The sequence below is a fragment of the Amblyomma maculatum genome, chromosome 1 (genome assembly GCF_055883805.1).
Source record: "Amblyomma maculatum isolate TAMU_Amacu chromosome 1, ASM5588380v1, whole genome shotgun sequence".
Taxonomy (NCBI): domain Eukaryota; kingdom Metazoa; phylum Arthropoda; class Arachnida; order Ixodida; family Ixodidae; genus Amblyomma; species Amblyomma maculatum.
In genome coordinates, this window is record NC_139344.1 from 149340149 (window position 1) to 149364119 (window position 23971).

Here is a 23971-nt window from a genome sequence, read left to right on the forward strand (position 1 = left end):
AAGACACGGCCGCAGCTAATTTCGTTCGCCCAAACCACGACTGAGAGCACCATAATCGCGGCGCACAAATGCGCTAGTCACGTGGTATTATTTGTATTTCTGGGGCTTTCTTCTGAGCCCGGAAAAAAAGATACACGTGAGATTTGCTTTATCGCAATTAATGAAATGAGGGTTTCTGAAGGTGCTCTACAACTTTCCAGTTCACATTTCTGGTCTAAGATGAATATTTCATAAATTAGGAAAATAACATATTTAGCTAATTAAGTAATTGCAAAACAAAAAAATTCCTGTAGTGCGCAAGGCGACTGCCAGTTGTATGCAACTGGTTTTATTGACCTACCTAAAATATATTATTTTGTAACCCTTGGTTCAAGTTAGCTGGGACACCCGGTATATATATATATATATATATATATATATATATATATATATATATATATATATATATATATATATATATATATATATATATATATATATATATATATATATATATGCCTCTTCAGTGGCACGGCTGACCAAGACGTCGACGACTGGTTGTCGGCGTATGAACGTGTCAGCAGTTATAACAGATGGGACGACACTATTAAGCTAGGTAACGTAATCTTTTACCTGACCGACGTGGCGAACCTCTGGTTTCGCAACCATGAGGCAGACCTGCCATCTTGGTCTGCATTTAAGAAGAATTTTTCGGAAGTGTTTGGCCGTCCTGCAGTTCGCAAACTCCGAGCAGAACAACGCTTGCGTGAGCGCACACAGCATGCCGAAGAGTCATTCACAAGTTACATAGAGGACATCGTTGACCTGTGCAAACGTGTCGACCCAGTAATGTCCGAAGCGGCTAAGATCGGACACATCTTGAAAGGTATCTCCGAGGACGCGTATCAGATGCTCTGGCTGAAAAATCCTGCCTCCGTCAGTGAAGTGATTAAACTTTGCCAGAGCTACGACGAGCTTCGAAAGCAGCGCGCTTCTACCCGGCGGTCCGGTTTTAGAGACGACACCATTTCTACACTAGCACTGGGTGGTTCTACTTCATCTGAGGACAGCCCTTTGATTCAACAGATAAAAGCCTTCGTTCGCGAAGAGGTCGCCCGCCAGCTATCCCTGGTCCCTCAATTACAAGACACTGGTCGCCTTGTTCCTGACATGGCTCCGTCTTTGGCCCCTACCATACGGCGTGCCGTGCAAGACCATATCGCTGATGTCCTTTCGCCCAGTTCCGTGCTCTCGCCCAGCCCAGTGCTTCCGACCAGCCCCGTGCCACCGCAAGTAACGGCACCACTAACGTACGCCCAAGTTGCGGCCAGGCCGCTAATGCCAACCGCACCTGTTTCCTACCAGGCCGCCCCTTCCAACCATCCTTCACCGTCGCCTGGGTCGGCGTTCCATGTCCGTATTCCAAGGGTACGCCAACGCCCTACGAACCCTTGGCGCACCGCAGACAACCGGCCAATTTGCTACTCTTGTGGGCTGCCGGGCCATGTAGCCCGTCTTTGCCGCCAACGCCTTCCACCTTCTTGCCCTGACCCCTGGAACTACACGTACGACGCCGACCAGCCCTCGCCGAGAACTCAACCCGGTTCCGAGTTCGTTCCTCGGGACAATCAAACGTATACCTCTCGCCGATCATCTTCCCCTCGTCGCCGTTCACCATCATCGCTTCCCCGACGTTCTACCGGCGCTGTTGAGGGAAACTAACAGTCGCAGTTCCCGGGGCAAGAACTGCGCTTGGTTCGAACTCTTCAAGTCCTCCGTCTTCTCCCGCAAACGTAATACAAGTGTTCGTCGACGGTGTCGCAATACTCGCTCTTGTTGACACGGGCGCTGCCGTATCCGTCATCAGTGAATCTCTTTGCCGTCGTCTTCGCAAGGTGACCACCGCACTACCCGACTTTTCGCTTCGCACCGCTTCATCCCAGCGCATTCATCCCTCAGCAGCGTGCACGGCCCGTGTTCTCATCGAAGACGTCTTATACACCATCGAGTTTATTGTACTGGCTCACTGCTCACACGACATCATCCTGGGCTACGATTTCCTTTCCGCTCATCATGCCGTTATTGACTGCGCCCGCGCGGAAGTTTCCTTTTTACCTCTTTGTGATACCGTCTTGTGTGACGTCCCTACCCGGCCTGCAAAACTCCTCGTCGCCAGTGACACAGACATTCCTCCATTTTCTGCTGCCCTCGTTCCACTCTCCTGTGAAAGCGTTATTAGTTCGACTGTCTTCTTCACACCTTCCGACGCCGCTTCACGCCATCCCTGCCTCCTGCTTCCATTTGCTGTCCTCAAGTTCGAAGATGGCCTTAGTGCAATGTACGTCTCAAATCCATCTTCGTGCCCGTCCGTCCTGCTACGCGGCGAGTGTCTCGGTCGTATTGAAGAACTTGATCCCGAGCTTGTAAATACTCTTCCTGCAACGCCTACTTCATTAGACGTTAATGTGCTCAGCTCTTGCGATACAGCGACCGCTTCGACACCACCCGATGTTCTTCAACAAGCTATTGACGCAGATCTCCCACCCGCACAACGCGATCAACTCGCTGCTCTTCTACAGAACTTCACTTCTGCCTTCGACCTTCCTCACACTGCTCTGGGTCGCACGTCTGTCGTTACGCACGCAATCGACACTGGTACAAACGCACCTTTACGACAGCGTCCTTATCGCGTGTCGGCCTCTGAGCGCCAAGTCATTGCTGACAACGTGGACGACATGCTTCGCCGGGGCGTCATACAGCCATCTAACAGTCCATGGGCTTCTCCGGTTGTTTTGGTCACCAAGAAAGATGGTTCCATCCGGTTTTGCGTCGATTACCGTAGGCTTAACAAAATCACGCGCAAAGATGTCTATCCTTTGCCGCGAATCGACGACGCCTTGGACTGTTTACAGGGAGCCGAGTATTTCTCCTCTTTGGATTTGCGCTCCGGCTACTGGCAAGTACCGATGGCTGATAATGACCGCTCGAAAACTGCCTTTATAACACCGGATGGATTATACGAGTTCAACGTTATGCCCTTTGGCCTCTGCAATGCCCCGGCTACTTTCGAGCGCCTGATGGACACTGTTCTTCGTGGACTCAAGTGGCAGACCTGTCTTTGTTATCTGGACGACATCGTAGTTTTTTCTGCCGACTTTTCTTCTCACCTTCTCCGCCTAAAGGATGTCCTCACGTGTCTCGCCGGCGCTGGGCTTCAGTTGAATTTGAAGAAGTGCCACTTTGCCGCCCGAAAACTCACAATTTTAGGCCACGTAGTTTCTAAGGACGGCATTCTTCCCGACCCCACCAAACTTCGCGCAGTTGCAGAGTTCCCGAAGCCAACCTCCCTGAAGCAGCTTCGGAGCTTTATCGGCCTCTGCTCCTACTTTCGACGTTTCATCTTGAACTTCGCCTCTATCATCGCTCCTCTGACCCAGCTCCTTGCCGGCAGCTCCGACCTTTCCGCCTGGACTCCAGCCTGCGATAAAGCCTTCGACACTTTACGCCGCCTTTTGGTTTCGCCGCCCATTCTACGCCACTTTGATCCGGCTGCGCCTACGGAGATCCACACTGATGCCAGCGGTATTGGGCTTGGTGCCGTCCTTACCCAACGTAAGCCTGGTTACAGCGAGTATGTTGTGGCATACGCCAGCCGAACATTGACAAAGGCAGAATCTAATTATTCAGTCACAGAAAGGGAATGTTTGGCCATTATTTGGGCTATCGGAAAATTTCGTCCTTATGTGTATGGTCGACCGTTTTACGTTGTGACCGATCACCACGCTTTGTGCTGGCTTGCCTCTCTGAAAGACCCATCCGGTCGCCTTGCTCGCTGGGCTCTTCGTCTCCAGGAGTTTGACATTCATGTCATTTATCGATCAGGCCTAAAGCATACGGACGCGGATGCTCTTTCCCGCTCGCCATTGCCTAGAGATAATTCGTCTGACCACGTCTGTGCCTACGATTTGTCGACTCTTACAACTATCGACATGGCTACCGAGCAGCGGAATGACCCCTGGATCAATGCACTTTTGGATTTTCTCTCAAGTCCTACTCCCGGTCATTCATCCAAAGCGCTCGTCCGCCAAGCCCACCACTTCTCCATTCGTGACGGTCTTCTCTATCGCCGCAATTATTTGCTTGATGGACGGAAGTGGCTTCTAGTCATCCCGCGTCATCTCCGTGCCGACATTTGTGCTGCGTACCATGGTGACCCACAATGTGCTCACGGTGGCGTATTGAAAACCTACACGCGCCTACGTCTGCGATTTTACTGGCGTGGAATGTACCGCTTCGTAAGACATTTCGTGCGCGCTTGCGAATCTTGTCAACGCCGAAAAACTCCTCAGAAGTCCTCTGTTTCGTTGCAGCCGTTACCCTGCCCTGCTCGTCCGTTTGACCGCGTTGGCATAGATCTCTATGGCCCTCTTCCGACTACTCCTGCTGGAAACCGGTGGATTATTGTGGCAGTAGACCATCTGACTCGCTACACTGAAACATCACCGTTACCCTCTGCCTCTGCAAGAGACGTTGCTTTGTTCATTCTCCACAACTTGATTCTTCGCCACGGGACTCCGAAGGAACTGCTCAGTGACCGCGGACGCGTTTTCTTGTGCGACGCTCTCGAGGCCCTACTGAAAGAATGTCGCATCATTCATCGCACCGCTACTTCTTACCACCCTCAGACGAATGGCCTGACAGAACGCTTCAACCGTACTCTGAGTGACATGCTGGCCATGTACGTCAACGACGCTCATTCCAACTGGGACCACGTTCTTCCCTTCGTAACCTACGCGTACAACACTGCGATACAGACCACCACCGGATTTTCTCCCTTTTTTCTTCTTTACGGGCGCGAGCCAACCTGCACAATGGACGCGCTTTTTCCCTACCGCCCTGATGTTTCTGAATCGACGCCACTCTCGGACGCCGCCCAGTACGCAGAAGAATGCCGTCAGCTCGCTCGTTCGCTTACAAAGGAAAATCAGTGGCAACAAAAACACCATCGTGACACTGGTGAGGCGCCTTCATATGCGCCCAACTCCCTGGTGTGGCTCTGGGTTCCTGCCACAACCGCCGGCCTGTCAAAGAAGCTTCTTGCTCGTTATCACGGTCCATACCGAGTCCTTCAAAAAACATCTCCTGTGAACTACGTAGTTGAGCCGGTTACGCCATCTGCGGACTTGCGTCGCCGTGGACGCGAAATAGTTCATGTGGACCGAATCAAGCCTTACTACGATCCGTCTGTCCTTTCGGCACCATGAGTCGCCAGGATGGCTCCTTCTCTGCCCGGGGGGAAACTGTAGTGTGGTAATCTTCATCGATATAACCACTGACATGCGTCGCGTGCTGCCGCTCTCAAGGACGAAGAAGTTGTTCGCTGCCTTGCTCTTTCGCCACGCCTGACGCTTCGCTGCGAGTCTCCCCTGAGCGGCTGGAATCACCTGGGTTCACCGAATAAACACACCCCTACAATATATATATATATATATATATATATATATATATATGCGCATCTTGTTACTACGTAATTTGTTTTATAATCACTAATCAATGTGTGCACATTTTGCTCTGATTGCGCAGAAAGAGGTGCTGAGCCGCTGCAGTCCGAGGTCCGATCTCCTCTGCCCCAAAACGCCCGTCTTTCACTTCTTCATATCGAAGTGTATGCACTGACCTGTATAGCGATCAGGTAAGTCAAATTAGCGCTGATTTTCTTCGATACGACAACGTACTGCAACTAATTATGTATTGTTTTGAGACTTATGCGCATCTTGTTACTGCAAATGCAGATTTTGCAATTGGTGTGCGCGCCTTGCGTTGATCGCGCAGGGAGACGATATCAGCCGGTCTGGAAACTTGCTGCAACAGTGGAAGCTCGTTTCGCCGAAGCCTGAGGTCATTGGTCGCCTCTACACTAAAATGCTGGCCTTTCACTTCTTCATGGTGGTGCACTTGTCAGACAGGTATTAGCGCTGATTTTGTTCGGAAAATTAGACTATCCGACTCACATCGATTGGACGCATGCAACCCAGTTAAATGTCAAATGCTATCACTGATATAAATATTGCAGCACCCCTCGCCATAGGAGCGATCAGAAGCTGAACAAGCATTATCGCTGCTGCCAAGCCGAAACTCGTGCCAGGACTGAGTACAAGATGTGTATTTGCCAAGTGTATTTTTTTGCTGCTGTAATGATGTATATACGTGAAAACTGATGAGTGATGCGGCATGCTGGCAAGGTAAGTGCGCCAGCGCGTTCATTTTGTGGATTTTGGAATTATATATGTGGTGCACACAGAATGAGCCGTTTCACACTGTCACATGATTGATTTTGCTCTGTGCGCTTCCTTTCTGGGCAAAAAGCAGTTGTATTTTCGTCGTGCGGATTATTTTCTGCTGCTCACATGCTCATAAGGTATTCAGCTAGCTTGTGCCAATTACTTAAAAAATTTACAACGGGCTCTATAAGCTTTTACGAGTTGGGCTGTCTAGATAGTCGTCTTGACTGATAACATTATTTTTTAAATAATGCTGGGTTGTTTGGTATGGTTTGTGGGGTTTAACGTCCCAAAGCAACTCGGGCTATGAGAGACGCTGTAGTGGAGGACTCTGGAAATTGCGACAACCTGGGGTTCTTTAACGTGCACTGTCATCAACACACGGGCGTCTTGCTTTTCGCCTCCATCGAAAAGCGGCCGCCGAGGCCGGGATTCGATCCCGCGTCCTTGCGAACAGTAGTCGAGCGCCGTAACCACTGCGCCACCCCGGCGGGGTGCTGGGTTGTTAAATAACGAAGATAAAGCAGATGACATCGGTAAATATCCGGTCGCTCTTGCTATAAAAGTTGCATCTAGTTTGAGAAAATTAAGCTGTATTCTGCGGAATAAACTTATTGTAGGTTTATGTAAATATCGCGGGAATTGTTCTGCGCCGCGTTGGAATCCCTCATACGCGCTCTATGACAAGCGCGGACACTTGATTTTGCAAGAATTAATAGATTACAGCATTAGCATAAGAACGCGCATCGCGAGGATAAGGTTTGAGTGCGCTATGGTTGCAAATTGCAACATCATGACTCCAGCAAAACGAAGTGATCGCGCCTTTCTCGCGGATTCACGGATCCTGATTATCTATTGCGGCTTCGCGCTAATGCGTTTTCAGTCGGGTCGCATGAAAGTCAGGCATATAAAATATATTGATGTGATCGAGGCAAATGCAGCACGAGTCAAATCTTGTCATTCTTTTAAAGCTTAGTACAGTTGGTGGCAGTAAGCAAACACATTATTTATTCTACCTTTCAACCCTATATTTGCCTGCAAAGTAAAGGTCTGGGCGAAAATGAAATTTTTAAATAAAAAAAAACTTTTGTCTTCTTGCAGCTGACCAAGATGGGACCCGCCGCAGATCCGACCAGTCGCAGACATCAAGTAATCGACAGGATGCCAAAAGAAAAAAGTCCAAGCCTCAAGCCGACCTTCCCCATGTGACACATGCGTGTTCTAAATCAGTCATATATCCACGCTTATTAAAAAGCAAATCGCGAGCTTTTTCTGAACGCTGTTGACAAATACATTTTTCTCCAAATACTGCAGTTTCTTCCGCTTCTTTATGGCATCAGAAAAGCTACTGCTTTTCTGGATGCATTTGTATGCGCTACCCCGTTATATATGCGTGGGCCACGGTATATTAAATGCATGGCATGAATACCTGCACGAGGGGCGATGCCGGACGCTATACCGTGGTTTTGAGCCGTCTACCGGCCACTAACCGGCGTCGGGAAGCAACCGGTCGACGTATGGTCTTTCGTCAGCAGAATAGCTAGGGCAGACGAGCGGCCGACCATTCAGTGACGCTGGCAGGTGGTCGGTCACGTCGGGCCAAGAGGCCGGGCCGTAGTCGATTGCCGAAAATCGGCCGACGTTAGGTCAGTGTCAATCCCCGACGCCGGCCCTCAGTCGGATGCCGAGGGTCGGCCGGCCACTGCTTGGCCGGCGACAGAGGTCGGCCCTTTTGCCACACTTTTTTTTTGCTTGGGACCTTGTATCACGTTCTAGTTGAGTTGCCATAGTTTGAAGCTGAGCACAACATTATTTACAGCAAAGTGAGCACCAGTATCAAGAAAATAAAGATCAAAACAGTACGCCTGCAAGCAATGCCAGCAGAAATGAAATCACAAAAACTACGGCCGCAATTCACGTAACAGAGCCTTACCGTAACGTAATGTCCGCCAAATCTGCCGTAGTGGAGGGCTGCGAACTAAGATTTCACTCCCCCCTTCCCTTATGGTACGGCGCCGGTGAGATACTGCGCCTTTCCCTTCCTGTCAAAAACCTCCAGGGCAGCTATGTTAGACCTAAGAAAAACAGGATTCTGGCCAGCTTGGAAAAAAAAGTTCTTGTGTTTGTGTTATCGATATTAAAAAATTACCGACGATTACGTTACTTCCTAATGCGAAATTTGAGCGCAGCAAATAAGCTCTTTCACCTTTTCGATAGATTGAGGCAAAGAAATCGAGCAACACATGTGTGCGCTATCACAGAATTTTTTAGAGCGCGCGAAGAAAGGAATTAAGTTCGAGCCGGCGCTTTGACAACCGGAGACTCGCAGGAAGAGGGGGGAGGGGCGCGGCGTGTACACCCAGCGGCAAACGATGGGGGCAGAAGCGCGCGCAGCAAGCGGACAACGCGATAAAGGGAGGAGGGAAGAGATAGCAGCGACTGACTGATGCTGCTGACGCCGATAGTGAGTCAACCCCAGCTGCGGAGTTGGTTTCAGCGACAACGCCGCCAATGCCGACGCAAACAATATGATACCCTCTCTTCCGCAGCGCCAAGAACCAGGTCTAGCCGTGGGAAGGTGGTCACGTATTCGTCGACGTGCCGGGGCCTACGTGAAATAACCGGGGCGTCGGCAACTGAAGAGCACCCTATCCGCCACACAGGAACAGGGGGGTGGGGGGACCCTCCCCTCCTCTTTCTGCATGGCGGCGACGGTGTTCTATGCAGTCACGTTATCTTGACTCTCTAGCGGCGTCAGCGGCATCCAGCGGTTTCAGTCGGTCGCTGCTAGCGCTGGGGGGATGAAAGGGGGGCGGAGCTGGTTACGAGGCCGACGCCGACGCGAAACCCAGGAACGGACGCCAAAGAGCTGCGCTCTAAAACTTCAATTAACCATTCGGCTCGGGACTATACTGAAGCCTCATAATACTTGAAGACATTTTTCCTTCAAAACGACGCAATTCAAATCACTGATTCTTTCTCCGTGTATAATCGGTGCTCTTGTGAGCTTCGCTTGAATAGGGAACCTGAGCGCAACGGGTCAGAACTCAGTTCCTGCAGTACTTACCCAGGTGCATCTGACCGGGGTGGAAAAATTCCTCCTACATTTTTCTACCACGTTTATTCTTGTTATAAACGGCAGAGTGACCGCGCTCATCCTTCCGTACTAGGAAGGTAGCCAAGCGGGTTTGGATGTCATGATGTCCGATTCCAAAGACCTGCTATCTATGCGGCACCTGGCGGCGAAGCCATGCTACGAGCCATAGCAACGAGCAAAAGAGGGGGCAAACTCCTCGAATAAAAAATAAATAAAAAAGAATGAAGAGATGCAGCAGCAGGCGCTCCTCGCTTGCGCGATGAAAACAGACCCGCTAGCACTATGCTCGTAGCACCACAAACCACGGATTGATTGATTTATAGGAAGGGAAAGGCGCTGCAACTGTCTCACTTTTTTTTCTGTGGACACCTCAACCGCGCCGTAAGGGAAAGGAGGAAGGTGGGAGTGAAAGTGGAAAGAGAGAAAGAGGAGCCGTAGTGGAGGGCTACGGAGTAATGTCGACCACCTGGGGATCTTTAACGTGCGCTGACATCGCACAGCACACGGACGCTTCTTCGTTTCGCCTCCAACGAAACGCAGCCGCCGAGGTCGGGTTCGAACCCGCGTACTCCGGCACAGTAGTCGGGCGTCTTACCACTGCACCACACCGGCTGGGTAAAACCGATTTTGCAGCGTTCCGCAGTGCGTGTCAGCACAGTGGCACATTGTTTCATGTATTTCCTCCGTGCTCTAGCAATCGACGCCAGAGAATCGATGCATTTCCACTCTCCGCGGAGCGCACAGTATACGTGCCATTGACAATTTATATATATCCTCGTCAGTTTTTGTTGTACGATTTCCTTCCTCGCATCAACTGAGTAAATAATACGTTCAACATAGATCGACGTCTCGCGTCACATACATAAGGCGATCAGTGCACGAGAACGTTCGGGGGTGCTTGATCCTGGCGATACGGGGTTGGGACTGGTAGGTAGGTCCACGACCTACAGTAGGTGGTAGGTAGGTCACTGCGGCTTGCAGGGGGGCTAGTCTGCCACCATATCTTTATCTGCTGTTGTAGGGCGTCATTGCACCCCCTGCCGTTTCGGTGGTGGACGACGGCGGTTGCCGACGCGCGTGTTTCTCCCCTTTTTCTTTTTCTTCTTCTTTTTTTTTAAATCTTTTTTGGTTCACAGGAAGGGAAAGGCGCAGTATCGGATTTCATCGTAGAAAACTGTCAGCAGCTCATTCTCATGTAAAGCTAACAGCCTAATACCCTCATAAGGCCCATCCTTGAGTACGGTAGCATTATTTGGAGCCCTCATATCAATCATACCTCAGCCAAAAATTAGAAAAAAAATTCAAAATAGGTCCTTCGTTTTATTTTCTCCGGCCACTCACGCTACGATAGTGTATCATCCATGCGAACTAAAGCGGGTATTCCTACCCTTTCCTGTCGGCGACGCGTAGTTTCCATGAAATTTCTATACCTTAATTCTTTATAACGGTGGAATCAAAACTGATACAGTTAAGCACATCAAGGCATCATGTCATCGTTCGAAGAGGTTAAATCATGGGAAGTGCATCAGACCCATCCCAGGTTGATGCGACGCGTACGAATTTTCATTTTTTCTTTCAGCTATTGAAGAATGGAATAGGCTGCCACATGAATTAATGGACGACATCTGCCTTGATATTTTTCTTAAAAACGTCGAGTCATATTTTGAGAAGCGAATGGTGTAAACAAAAAATCGTTCCTAAAATGTCTTTCGTTATTCACTGCGAGTGTTCAGTTTAGGATTTTATCTTATTAGTACCTATTGTCTAACGTGTTCTTTTATTGTGTCGCTTCGCGGTTCTTTTCAGTGCTTCATATGCGACAAATTGAATGTCCGTTATAGTGTTGCAGTGCGTATGTTTTCCATTTCTTGTGTGTTTCTGATGTTGTTCATTTTGTATAACAGTCCCATTCGTTCGCCCACTTCTGTAAGAGCCTAGCAAGGCTTATACAGTATGCTTAAATAAAACAAAGTGTCTGTCACACTTGTTTCTGTGGACACCTGACCCGCGCCATAGGGGGAGCGAGGAGGATGGGAGTGAAAGTGGAAAGAGAGAAAGAGGAGCCGTAGTGGAGGGCTACGAAGTAATTTCGACCACCTGGGGATGTTTAACCTGCGCTGACATCGCACAGCGCAAGGACGCCTCTTCGTTTCGCTTCCATCGAAACGAAGCCGCCGAGGTAGAAACCAGGTACTCCTGCACAGTAGTCGGGCGCGTCTTACCACTGCACTCTATAATTCTCTTCTGTCCTCACGAGGCAGTGGAGGTGGCTCAGCTACAGAGCCAGTAACTGGCCCGTGCATTTTCTTTTCATTCTTCCTTATTCGCAACAACATATGATCAACACAGCTGTGACAACTTGATCGTGGCGCTTTATAAGATCGTTCTGCTAAGAACTTCATCACCAAATGCGCGTAAGGGAGCAGTGTGCGACGATCGGCTGAATTCTTCTGATTCCTCGCCGCGTCAAGTAGGCGCGCCTCTCGAGATCTGCAGGCCATGCATCGCGTGACACTGCGCTCGATCTTGAACGGCGCTGCGTGATCGTTCGTCATGCGGCCGCTCACTTTCCGCGTCGCAGCTTACCAGACTTGAATAAGATCCCTGAATCGGTATAGTTTTGTCGGCGACAGGTCCGTGACGACTACCGTGGTGAACCAATCGAGCCGCGCGCCAAATTGTTTTCTTTTAAGTGTATTCTCAAATAAACGGTAATTCGCCTGGGACATCTTCGGGGCGCTCATTTGGTTAAGTGCTCAAATGCGTATCACACCTCGCCAAATACCGAAGCAGCAGTGAATGAGGTGTATATACATATACATACACACATCGGATCCAGAATTAGCTTAATTACTGTATTAATTTAACAATCAAGTGGTCGTTAAATTAACTCAAACAGATATTGAAATCTACAGCTTAGTCAGGGCTCAAAATGCAACTTAGATGGGCTCATCTTTTGAACTCAAGTTCCTAATGGCCCTTCGCACGTCTTTCCCCGTTCTAGGATATTCCATAAATATCATATATGCTGAAGTAAAAGTGAAGTGAACATTGCACATTAAGAAAAGGATATCAATAAAACAAATGAATGATTTTGCAGATATATCCACACATCACCTCATCAACTGAAGCATAAATAATCCCCGTGAATAAGTGAAAGTGAATGCAGATATACCATACAAAACTGATGCTCACAATCTTCCTTTCATATACGTAGAGTGTGCTTTGTTGCACACCTGGCAATCAATTGCAAGAAATGATTTGTGGCTGCTCGAAAGGCCGACTTATAAAACAGCTGTCAAGTGGAGCTTTATCAGCTGTACGAGCAAGCTAACGCACTTATTAGGTTTTCGTGTTTGATGACACGTTATTAAAGGTGATGGCTTTCTCGACAGCAGCTAATATTTACCTAATTCCACAGCTTCTTGAATGGTTTTCTGCATATGCAGTGCACCAGAGTATTCCAAGTGTGCATAAGCACTCACTAGAATGAGGGGAAGATGTATACACAGTATCAAAGAAAACCAAATAAGGGTTGAGCATGAGCCTCAGTTCACAGGCAAACATTTCAACAAGAGGGTCAGTCTTCACCTCGACAAAGAGAAGTCCTCTTGTTGAAATGTTTGCTTGTGAACTGAGGCTCTCCCTCAAATCTTGTTTTTCTTTGATATCTAGATGTCCAACAATTTCATTTGTCACTTTTCTAATGCTCTATTTCCGCATTGCTAAACACAAGCAGTAATTTCCGTGTGCCTCCTGCACCTGATATCAGATTGCTGGTTCTCTTTACAGCAAAGGATTTTCAACATTTACACCCAGCCGCACATTTTGTTGTATCCTGCTAAGCGCTAAATAAGCCACACAGTCTCAACAACAAGTTAGCTCTGAAAGGTGTCACAAACTGCTTTCAATAAACTTGCACATTTGTGTTAAGAAAGTATTATTCCATCAATGTCTAAACAGTAGTGACATACTATACATGCTTTGAGTCTGCACCCGACATATAGTTCTCATACAACGTATTCCTTTCTGCACCTTTCTCACTTTTCCAGTTCACATCTTCTGAAGCTAAGTAGGTGACAGCAGCAAGTGTAGCATTGTTTGAGTTGCGTGAAACGATAAATGAGCATCAGGTAAAGAAAGAACATGAGATATGGCAGCTATGTAACATAAAACACAAGTACACATCATTAGTTGCTCTACAGTGCAGCTTACATGAAAGGCAAAACTACTTACCACATAAAGACAAGATAATCAGCACAGCCCTTGGCTGCAACATAGTGTTTCCACAATCACTGAAGCCACACTTTATGCTTTCACTTGGGGTTGACACAGGAGTATTATCAATCAATGTTGAATTTTTAGAGTAGTGTTTTCCTTCTACAACTCCGGCATTGCTGCAATCGGCTTGTAGTGAGCAGGAACTGTGTTGTTTCACATAAGAACGCACACTCAGACATTATACATGAATTATTTTCATTACAAACCAGGAAATGATAAACTTTTTCTCCATGGCAGCTTTGCACTGTTCTTCTGTGTCCTATTCGTTGAACAGCTATGACAAACACATAAGGTGGCCCTGCCCTCACTTTCACCAAGGAGCACAGTGCCATTCAGTGTCAAAGGTGTTATCTTCTCTTCAGCAAACACCAGAATGCATATCAGTCTTGTAGTTCGACACGGAAGACAAGGAAGGATACTAGCAGAGCATATTTATAGCATAATAAATAGTATACAGAGTAAAACTGGAAGGACCAAAAATAAATTAATAAAAACAACTACTTTCCACCACTTAACCGGTTAGGGCTTAAGCACCTAAATGGTTACAACCTAACCATGACTAAGCATGGAGTTCAAGCTCAGGATGGACTGGACAACCCTTTCACTGTCAATCAATGGTAACATTAGGAGAATCACGAAAGAAATAAAAATCATTTTCGAGCACTTGATCCTTACTAGAGCTGTATTGCAAAAATGCAACTGTGTGACGTACGAGTTGCAATTTTAGCACTGCTGTATTCATTCTGCATGCATGCATTATACTCCAACGTACGCAGCCAAGACTACCCGGCCAAAAACTTCTACTAATGCGTGTTGAGGTCCTGGATGGGCTAGGGACGTATCTACTTGCCACAGTGGATGCAAGAAAACCCCACTCATAGACAGACAACATTAACGAAGCATAGTGTGTGGGATATTTTAGGCCATTTTCATAAAACTTTGGAAGCTCTCCATGTTTGAAAATCTCATGTTTGAATTCCCAATACTGATTGCTGCATTATGACGGTCAAGAAAGGGAAGTACTAAAACAAAAGTTTTGTTTTAATGGAATCTCATGAAACCATTGTTGCTTCCAACCAAATTTGGGAAGAGCCTGTTACTATTTTGCTGTGGTGAACTTTGTGCTAAGGGTCGGTTGAACAGAAAAACTAGATTGTGTACATTTAAATGTTTCCAGTAGGCACACAGGCTCTTAATGCATACATACTGAAATGCGGGAATGTATAACTTCTGCACAATATGCAGTGAGTTCAAGGTAAAGAAGTCAAGTACAAAAAGCCAGGCATAAATTGAGCCTGTCTCGTGGTTCTTTAAAATGAAAACTTAAAGTTATAGCAACAAATCGACGCGCTTACAGCACAGCTTTGCTACAGGCACAATGAGGAACACTCAGGCACAAAGAAAAAGAGAAAATAGCAGATATTGAAAGTAACAAGTCTTCATATAAAACCATGAAAAATGAAAGTTTTTTGGGTGTTAATGGGAAACCTTTCTCGTACAGTGAGTACCATTCTCTAGAAAACGTTTGCAGCACATTTCTTATACCATGTGATTAATGACCTCAAAGCAGGGCTGCAAGTGGGGAATAGTAAATTATGACAAAATGCCTAGTACAGCCTGCAGAAATGGGCGTCAATAGACCAGTTGTTGAGTATTAAAAAGCTACAAGAATATGCATGGTGCAGAGAACAGAATCCTAGCTTCGGCTTTCTCCTCACGCAAAGAAGCAAGTTGATTTAAGGATTTACTACACCTTCATACTTCCGATCCTTGCGGACGTAACAGCTGCTAAGTAGGCCAGTCTCTGCCTACCTAGCAGAATTTGCACTTCTTGAGATAGCCAGTGGCCACCAGAACCTTGTTTTCTTTCTGAAGACCACATAGGAGACCTCCTGAATGAAAATTACGCGTTAATTTCATGTGCTCTGTATCTTAAAAATATTCAATCCATTATATGCCGCCTTGCATTGCATCACAACAAGTAACCTATATAGATTCATTCATTTATTTTCACATGCATGTTTAGCACCACCTGAGCCACTATGAAACTGCGTTGCTGCGCAGCAACAATTTGCTTTTACATCATTTATCTCAGCTATCAACTTTCTTGCGTGACATACAATGAAAGATGAAAAGTAGCCGGACAATGCTAGTATTGTCCTGAAGTGAATATTCTCATGTGACTCCGACTCGGGGTATAAAAAAAATGCTGGTATCTTTTAGCTCTGTAACCGTCTGTAACTCTCTCTTTATCCACAGGACAAGAATAAACACCACTGCACTATGTAGTAGGTCTGCAGAAACAGCAAATTTTATTTTAACATTTTGCTCGCATTTCTGCGGAATTTCTGCGCGCTCGTGCTGACTGCTCCGCTGGTGAAAGATGTTTCGTTATTGGCAGTTATATCAGCAAATAATTTATTACACAACAGTGTATAAATCTTACAACTGCTCACGTTGAGACACTGGCCTAGTAGGCCACGAGACCGATTGGCATGCATTAGCCTTCATTCTAGAAACTTGCATGTAGCAGAAATGCCTGACGAAAAAAATTGTTCAATACTCATAACATAATACCACGCGGTACTGACTGAAGCCAAACAACACAATTTGCAAGCCTTTTGAAGTCGCGGAATGACAGCACGCTACTACCGTCATCATGCGAAAACATGCAGTTGTAGCACATAGCCGATGTTGCCCGAGCGAGAACTTGGTGCTCCTGAACTGGAGCAAAGAACCTACTTTACAGAACGTTCCTAGCTTTTACAGCGCTATCAAATACTTGCCATTGACAAAATACTCGAAATATAGCCTCGAGTGGCCCGTGCGGCTCGCCGTTGAGGGTCAGCCAGCTGATCGCCAACTGCTTTCGCCGTTCACAACTCGACAGCACTCGGAACACGTTGCATCACGTTCGAGTTGCAAGAGTTTGAAGCAGAGTACAACATCACATTTACAGCAAAGTGAGCACCGCGGTATCAAGAAATAAGGATCGAAACAGCACGCTTGAAAGCAAAGCCAGTAGAAATGAAATCACAAAAACTACAGCCGGAATTCACGTGACAGAGCCTCACGGTAACGTAATGTGCGCCAAATCTGCCGTAGTGGAGGTAGAATAGTGGAGGGCTGCGAACTAAGATTTCACTCCCCCCTTCCCTTACGGTACAGCGCGGGTCAGATACTGCGCCTTTCCCTTCCTGTGAAAAAACTCTTTGAGGGCAGCGACGTTAGAGCCAAGAAAAACAGGATTCTAACAGCTTGAAAAAAAGTTCTCGCGTTTGAGTTACCGATATTGAAAACTTTGATTAAGCATTCGGCTGGGGACTATACTGAAGCCTTATAATACTTGAAGACATTTTTCCTTCAAAGCGACGCATTTCAAATTACTGATTCTTTTTCCGTGTATAATCGGTTCTCTCGTGAGAGTCGTTTGAATAGGGAACCTGAGCGCAACGGGTCAGAACTCGAATCCTGCAGTACTTAACCAGGTACATCTGAAAGGGGTGGAAGAATTCCTACCTTTTTCTACCATGTTTATTCTTGTTATAAATGGCTGAGTGACCGCGCCCATCCTTCCGTACTAGGAAGGTAGGCAAGCGGGTTGGGATGCCATGATATCAAATTCCAAAGACCAGCAATCAATGCGGCACCGGCGGCGAAACCATGCAACGAGCCATAGCAACGAGCACAAGAGGTGGCAAACTCCTCAATAAAAAATATTAATAAAAAAAAAGGTTCAGTAGCAGGCGTCTCTCGCTCTCGGTATGAAAACAAACCCGCTGGCACAGTGCTCGTAGCACCGCAAACAACGGAAAACCGATTTTGCAGCGTTCCACAGCACACGGACGCCACCACTTAACGTTTCGCCTCCATCGAAACGATGCCGCCGTGGTCGGGTTCGAACCCGACCACGGCGGCTGCGTTTCGATAAAGGCGAAACGAAGTGGCGTCCGTGTGCTGTGCGATGTCAGCGCACGTTAAAGATCCACAGGTGGTCGAAATTACTTCGTAGCCCTTGTCAGCACAGTGGCACATCGTTGCATGTATTTCCTCCGTGCTCTAGCAATCGACGCCAGCGAGTCGATGCATTTCCAATCTCCGCGGAACGCAGTGAGTGCCGTCGACAATTTATATATCCTCGTCAGTCTTTGTTGTACGATTCCTTTCCTGGCATCAACATATATGCTTTCCATAGGCACGGAACACCTACGGATAAGGACGAGTAAATAATACATTCTACGCAGATCTACTTATCGCGTCGCATACATAAGGCGATCAGTGCACGAGCTAGAACGGTCGGGTTTGTTTATTGATCCTGGCCCTACGGGGTTGGGACTGGTAGGTATAGCTCCACGACCCTCAATAGGTGGTGGGTATAGGTCACTGCCGCTTGCGGAGGGGCTAGCCTGCCACCATATTTTTATTTGTTGTAGGGCGTCATTGCACCCGCTGCCGTTTCGGCGGTGGACGACGGCTTTCGCGACGCGCGTCTTTCTCCCCTTCTTCTTTTCTATTTTCTCTTCTGTCCGCACGAGGCAGCGGAGGTGGCTCAGTTCGTTTCGATGGAGGCGAAACGAAGAGGCGTCCGTGTGCTGTGCGATGTCAGCGCACGTAAAGATCCCCAGGTGGTCGAAATTACTTCGTAGCCCTCCACTACGGCTCCCCTTTCTCTCTTTCCACTTTCACTCCCACCTTCATCCCTTCCCTTACGGCGCGGTTCAGGTGTCCACATAGCAAGTGTGACAGATACTGCGCCTTTCCCTTCCTGTGAACCAATTATATATATATATATATAGCGTTCCACAGTGCGTGTCAGCACAGTGGCACATCGTTGCATGTATTTCCTCCGTGCTCTAGCAATCGACGCCAGAGAATCGATACATTTCCAATCTCCGCGGAGCGCACAGTAAGTGCCGTTGACAATTTATATTGCCGCGAAATCTTCAAAACAGTATTTGTTGTTTTTTAACAGCCGCCGGCTTATCCCTGATTCTGGACCGCGTATCAGTTCCGTAATCTTTGTTTGTTAATGCTCGGTGTCGCGAGTCACACCTTTATCAGTTTTGTTGTAGCGCAAGATGCACCGAGATCTGTCTCGAAGGTTCCGGCCCCTCGGGTGTCTTTCCACAATGTTCCAGCCCGTGCTGGTAGCTGTTTGCGACGTTATCTAGATTGTTCTGTGCAGCCTTTAAATTGAGCGTTGACGAGTGTGACGGGCATTCTTTGTTCGACGATCGACGAGCACGTTTGTTTCTATCGCCGCCGCCGAGTTGCTTAGTTTTTTTGCGGGAGCAAGTCAGCCCAAATAAAGGTTTCTTTAGTGCAATCATCGACCCCTTTATTTGTGTCGTCGACCTCGTCACCACTACGTGACCTCTGGTGGAGGTGCTGGGAGGAGCCTCGTCAGTTTTTGTTCTACGATTTCTTTCCTGGCATCAACTGCCTTCTATAGGCACGGAACGTCTACGGATAATGACCAGTAAATAGCACGTTAAACACAGATCGACTTCTCGCGTCACATACATAAGGCGATCAGTGCACGAGAACGTTCGGGGGTGCTTGATCCTGGCGATACGGGATTGGGACTGGTAGGTAGTTCCACGACCTACAGTAGGTGGTGGGTAGGTCACTGCGGCTTGCAGGGGGGCTAGTCTGCCACCATATCTTTTATCTGCTGTTGTAGGGCGTCATTGCACCCCCTGCCGTTTCGGTGGTGGACGACGGCGGTTGCCGACGCGCGTGTTTCTCCCCTTTTTCTTTTTCTTCTTTCTTTTAAATCTTTTTTGGTTCACAGGAAGGGAAAGGCGCAGTATCGGATTTCATCGTAGAAAACTGTCAGCAGCTCATTCTCATGTAAAGCTAACAGGCTAATACCCTCATAAGGCCCATCCTTGAGTACGGTAGCATTATTTGGAGCTCTCATCAGTCATACCTCAGCCAAAAATTAGAAAAAAATTCAAAATAGGCCCTTTGTTTTATTTTCTCCAGCCACTCACGCTACGATAGTGTATATCCATGCGAACTAAAGCGGGTATTCCTACCCTTTCCTGTCGGCGACGCGTAGTTTCCATGAAATTTCTATACCTTAATTCTTTATAACGGTGGAATCAAACCTGATACAGTTCAGTACATCAAGGCAACATATCATCGTTCGAAGAGGTTAAATCATGGGAAGTGCATCAGAACAATCCCAGCTGGATGCGACGCATACAAATTTTCATTTTTTCCTTCAGCTATTGAAGAATGGAATAGGCTGCCACATGAATTTATGGATGATATCTGCCTTGATATTTTTCTTAAAAACGTCGAGTCATATTTTGAGAAGCAAATGGTGTAAACAAAAAATCGTTCCTAAAATGTATTTCGTTATTCACTGCCAGTGTTCAGTTTAGGATTGTATCTTAATAGTACCTATTGTCTAACGTGTTCTTTTATTGTGTCGCTTCGCGGTTCTTTTCAGTGCTTCATATGCGACAAATTGAATGTCCGTTATAGTGTTGCAGTGCGTATGTTTTCCATTTCTTGTGTGTTTCTGATGTTCTTCATTTTGTATAACGGTCCCATTAGTTCACCAACTCTAGCAAGGCTTACAGTATGCTTAAATAAAAAAAAAAAATAGTATCTGTCACAGTTGTTTCTGTGGACACCTGACCCGCGCCATAGAGGGAGGGAGGAGGATGGGAGTGAAAGTGGAAAGAGAGAAAGAGGAGCCGTAGTGGAGGGCTACCAAGTAATTTCGACCACCTGGGCATGTTTATCCTGCGTTGACATCGCACAGCGCACGAACGCCTCTTCGTTTCTCCTCCATCGAAACGCAGCCGCCGAGGTAGAAACCAGGTACTCCGGCACAGTAGTCGGGCGCGTCTTACCACTGCACCCTATTAATTCTCTTCTGTCCTCACGAAGCAGTGGAGTTGGCTCAGCTACAGAGCCAGTAGCTGGCCCGTGCATTTTCTTTTCATTCTTCCTTCATTCGCAACAACATATGATCAACTCAGTTGTGACAACTTGATCCTCGCGCTTTTTAAGCTCGTTCTGCTAAGAACGTCTCTGTTTCGAGCAGTAAATAGAGAAATTTCGAGGCCAGCGCCACACGCCATGCTGGCAGGTCGGCCGGCCTATACATGCAACGATGTGCCACTGTGCTGACACGCACTGTGGAACGCTATATATATAATTGGTTCACAGGAAGGGAAATTCGCAGTATCTGTCACACTTGCTATGTGGACACCTGAACCGCGCCGTAAGGGAAGGCATGGTAGGTGGGAGTGAAAGTGGAGAGAGAGAAAGGGGAGCCGTAGTGGAGGGCTACGAAGTAATTTCGACCACCTGGAGATCTTTAACGTGCGCTGACATCGCACAGAACAGAAACGTGGTGGCGTCCGTGTGCTGTGGAACGCTGCAAAATCGGTTTTCCGTTGTTTGCGGTGCTACGAGCACTGTGCCAGCGGGTTTGTTTTCATACCGAGAGCGAGAGACGCCTGCTACTGAACCTTTTTTTTATTATTATTATTATTTTTTATTGAGGAGTTTGCCACTTGTGCTCGTTGCTATGGCTCGTTGCATGGTTTCGCCGCCGGTGCAGCATTGATTACTGGTCTTTGGAATTTGACATCATGGCATCCCAACCCGCTTGCCTACCTTCCTAGTACGGAAGGATGGGCGCGGTCACTCAGCCATTTATAACAAGAATAAACATGGTAGAAAAAGGTAGGAATTCTTCCACCCCTTTCAGATGTACCTGGTTAAGTACTGCAGGATTCGAGTTCTGACCCGTTGCGCTCAGGTTCCCTATTCAAACGACTCTCACGAGAGAACCGATTATACACGGAAAAAGAATCAGTAATTTGAAATGCGTCGCTTTGAAGGAAAAATGTCTTCAAGTATTATAAGGCTTCAGTATAGTCCCCAGTAGAATGGTTAATCGAAGTTTTTAATATCGGTAACACAAACGCACGAACTTTTTTTCAAGCTGGCCAGAATCCTGTTTTTCTTGGGTCTAAGGTCGCTGCCATCGAAGAGATTTTTCACAAGAAGGGAAAGGCGCAGTATCTGACCCGCGCCGTACCGTAAGGGAAGAGGGGAGTGAAATCTTAGTTCCCAGCCCTCCACTACGAAAGATTTGGCGGACATTACGTTGCGCTGAGGACCTGTCACGTGAATTCCGGCCGTAGTTTTTGTGATTTCATTTCTGCTGCATTGCTTGCAGGCGTGCTGTTTCGATCTTTATTTTCTTGATACTGGTGCTCACAAATTTGCTATAAATGTAATGTTGTTTTCTCTTTCAAACTATGGCAACTCAACTAGAATGTGATACAAGGTGTTCGAGTGCCGTCGAGTTGTGAACGGCGAATTAACAGTCGGCCGTTGCGATCAGCTGGCTGACCGTCGATGGCGAGCCGCACGGGAAACTCGAGACTTTATTTCGAGTATTTTGTCAATGAGTATTTAATAGCCCTGTAAAAGCTAGAAACGTCTGTAAAGTAGGCTGTTTTCTCCCGTTCAGGAGCACCAAGTTCTCGCTCGGGCAACATCGGCTATGTGCTACAACTGTTTTCGCATGATGACGGTAGCAGCGCGCGGTCATTCCGCGCCTTCAAAAGGTTTGCAAATTGTGTTGTTTGGCTTCCGTCAGTTAGTACCGCGTGGTATAATGTTATAAGTACTGAACAATTTTTTCCTCAGGCATTTCTACTACATGCAAGTTTCTATAATGAATTGCCAATCAGCTGTCGAGTGTTGGTCTCGTTGCTTACAAGGCCAGCGTTTCAACGTGAGGAGTTGTAAGATTTATACACTGTTGTGTAATAAATTATTTGCTGATATAACTGCTAATAACGAAAGATGCTTTCACCAGCGGAGTAGTCAGTACGAGCACGCAGAAATTGCGGAGAAATGCCGGCAAAATGTTAAAATAAAATTTGCTATTTCTGCAGACCTACAGAGTGCATTGGTATTTATTCTTGTCCTGTGTAGAAACAGAGAGTTAATGACGGTTTTCTATACCCTCAGTCGGAGTCATATGAGAATATTCACTTCAGGACAATACTAACATTGTACGGCTATTTTTCATCTTTCATTGTATGGCACGCAGGAAAGCTGATAGCTGAGATAAATGATGTATAACCAGATTGTTGCTGTGCAGCAAAGCAGTTTCATAATGGCTCAGGTGGTGCTAAACATGCATGTGAAAATTAAATGAATGTATACATCTATGTAGGTTACTTATTGTGATGCAATGCAAGGCGGCACATAGTGGACTAAATATTTTTAAGATGCTGCACACATGAAATTTTTGTGTAATTTTCATTCAGGAGGTCTCCTATGTTGTCTTCAGAAGGAAAACAAGGTGCTGGTGGCCACTGGCTATCTCATGAAGTGTAAATTCTGCAAGGTAGGCAGAGACTGGCCTAGTTAGCAGCTTTTACGTCCGCAAGGATCGGAAATATGAAGGTGTAGTAAATCCTGAAATCAACTTGCTTCTTTCTGTGATGAAAAAGCTGAAGCAAGGTTTCTGTGCTCTGCACCATGCACATTCTTATAGCTTGCTATTGCTCAACAACAGGTTTATTGAAGCCCATTTCTGCTGGCTGTACTGGGCATTTTGTCACACTTTACTATTCCCCACTTGCAGCCTTGCTTTGAGGTCATTAATCACATGGTATAAGAAATGTGCTGCAAACGTTTTGCTAGAGAATTGTACTCACTGTATGAGAAAGGTTTCCCATTTGCACCCAAGAAACTTTCATCTTTCATGGTTGTATATGAATACTTGTTACTTTCACTGTCTGGTATTTTCATTTTTGCCCTTGTGCCTGAGTGTTCCTCTTTGTGCCCGTAGCAAAGCTGTGCCGTAAGCATCGAGACCTTGATTTCACTTTAAGTTTTCATTTTGAAGAACCACGAGAAAGGCTCACTTTATGCCTGGCTTTTTATACTTGACTTCTTTACCTTGAACTCACTGCATATAGTGCAGAAGTTATACATTCCTACATTTCAGTATGTATGCATTGACAGCCTGTGTGCCTACTGGAGACATCTAAATGCACACAGTTTAGTTTTTCTGTTCCACCGACCCTGTGCACAAAGTTCATAACAGCAAAATAGTAACAGGCTCTTCCCAAGCTGCACCGGAAAGACCGTCGCCTTCGAGTGCCGCCCGTCTGCGTCGTCTCAGTGATGGACTGCCGCCGCGCTCCCCGGTCAATTATATGTTCGAAACTGTTCTGAACTTTCTGAACGTTACTTGAATTGTTACCTCAATCCCGGAAAAGCATGACTCTGTAAGTCAACGCGTCTTCGTCTCATTTCTCCACATTTGCTTACCGGCTAC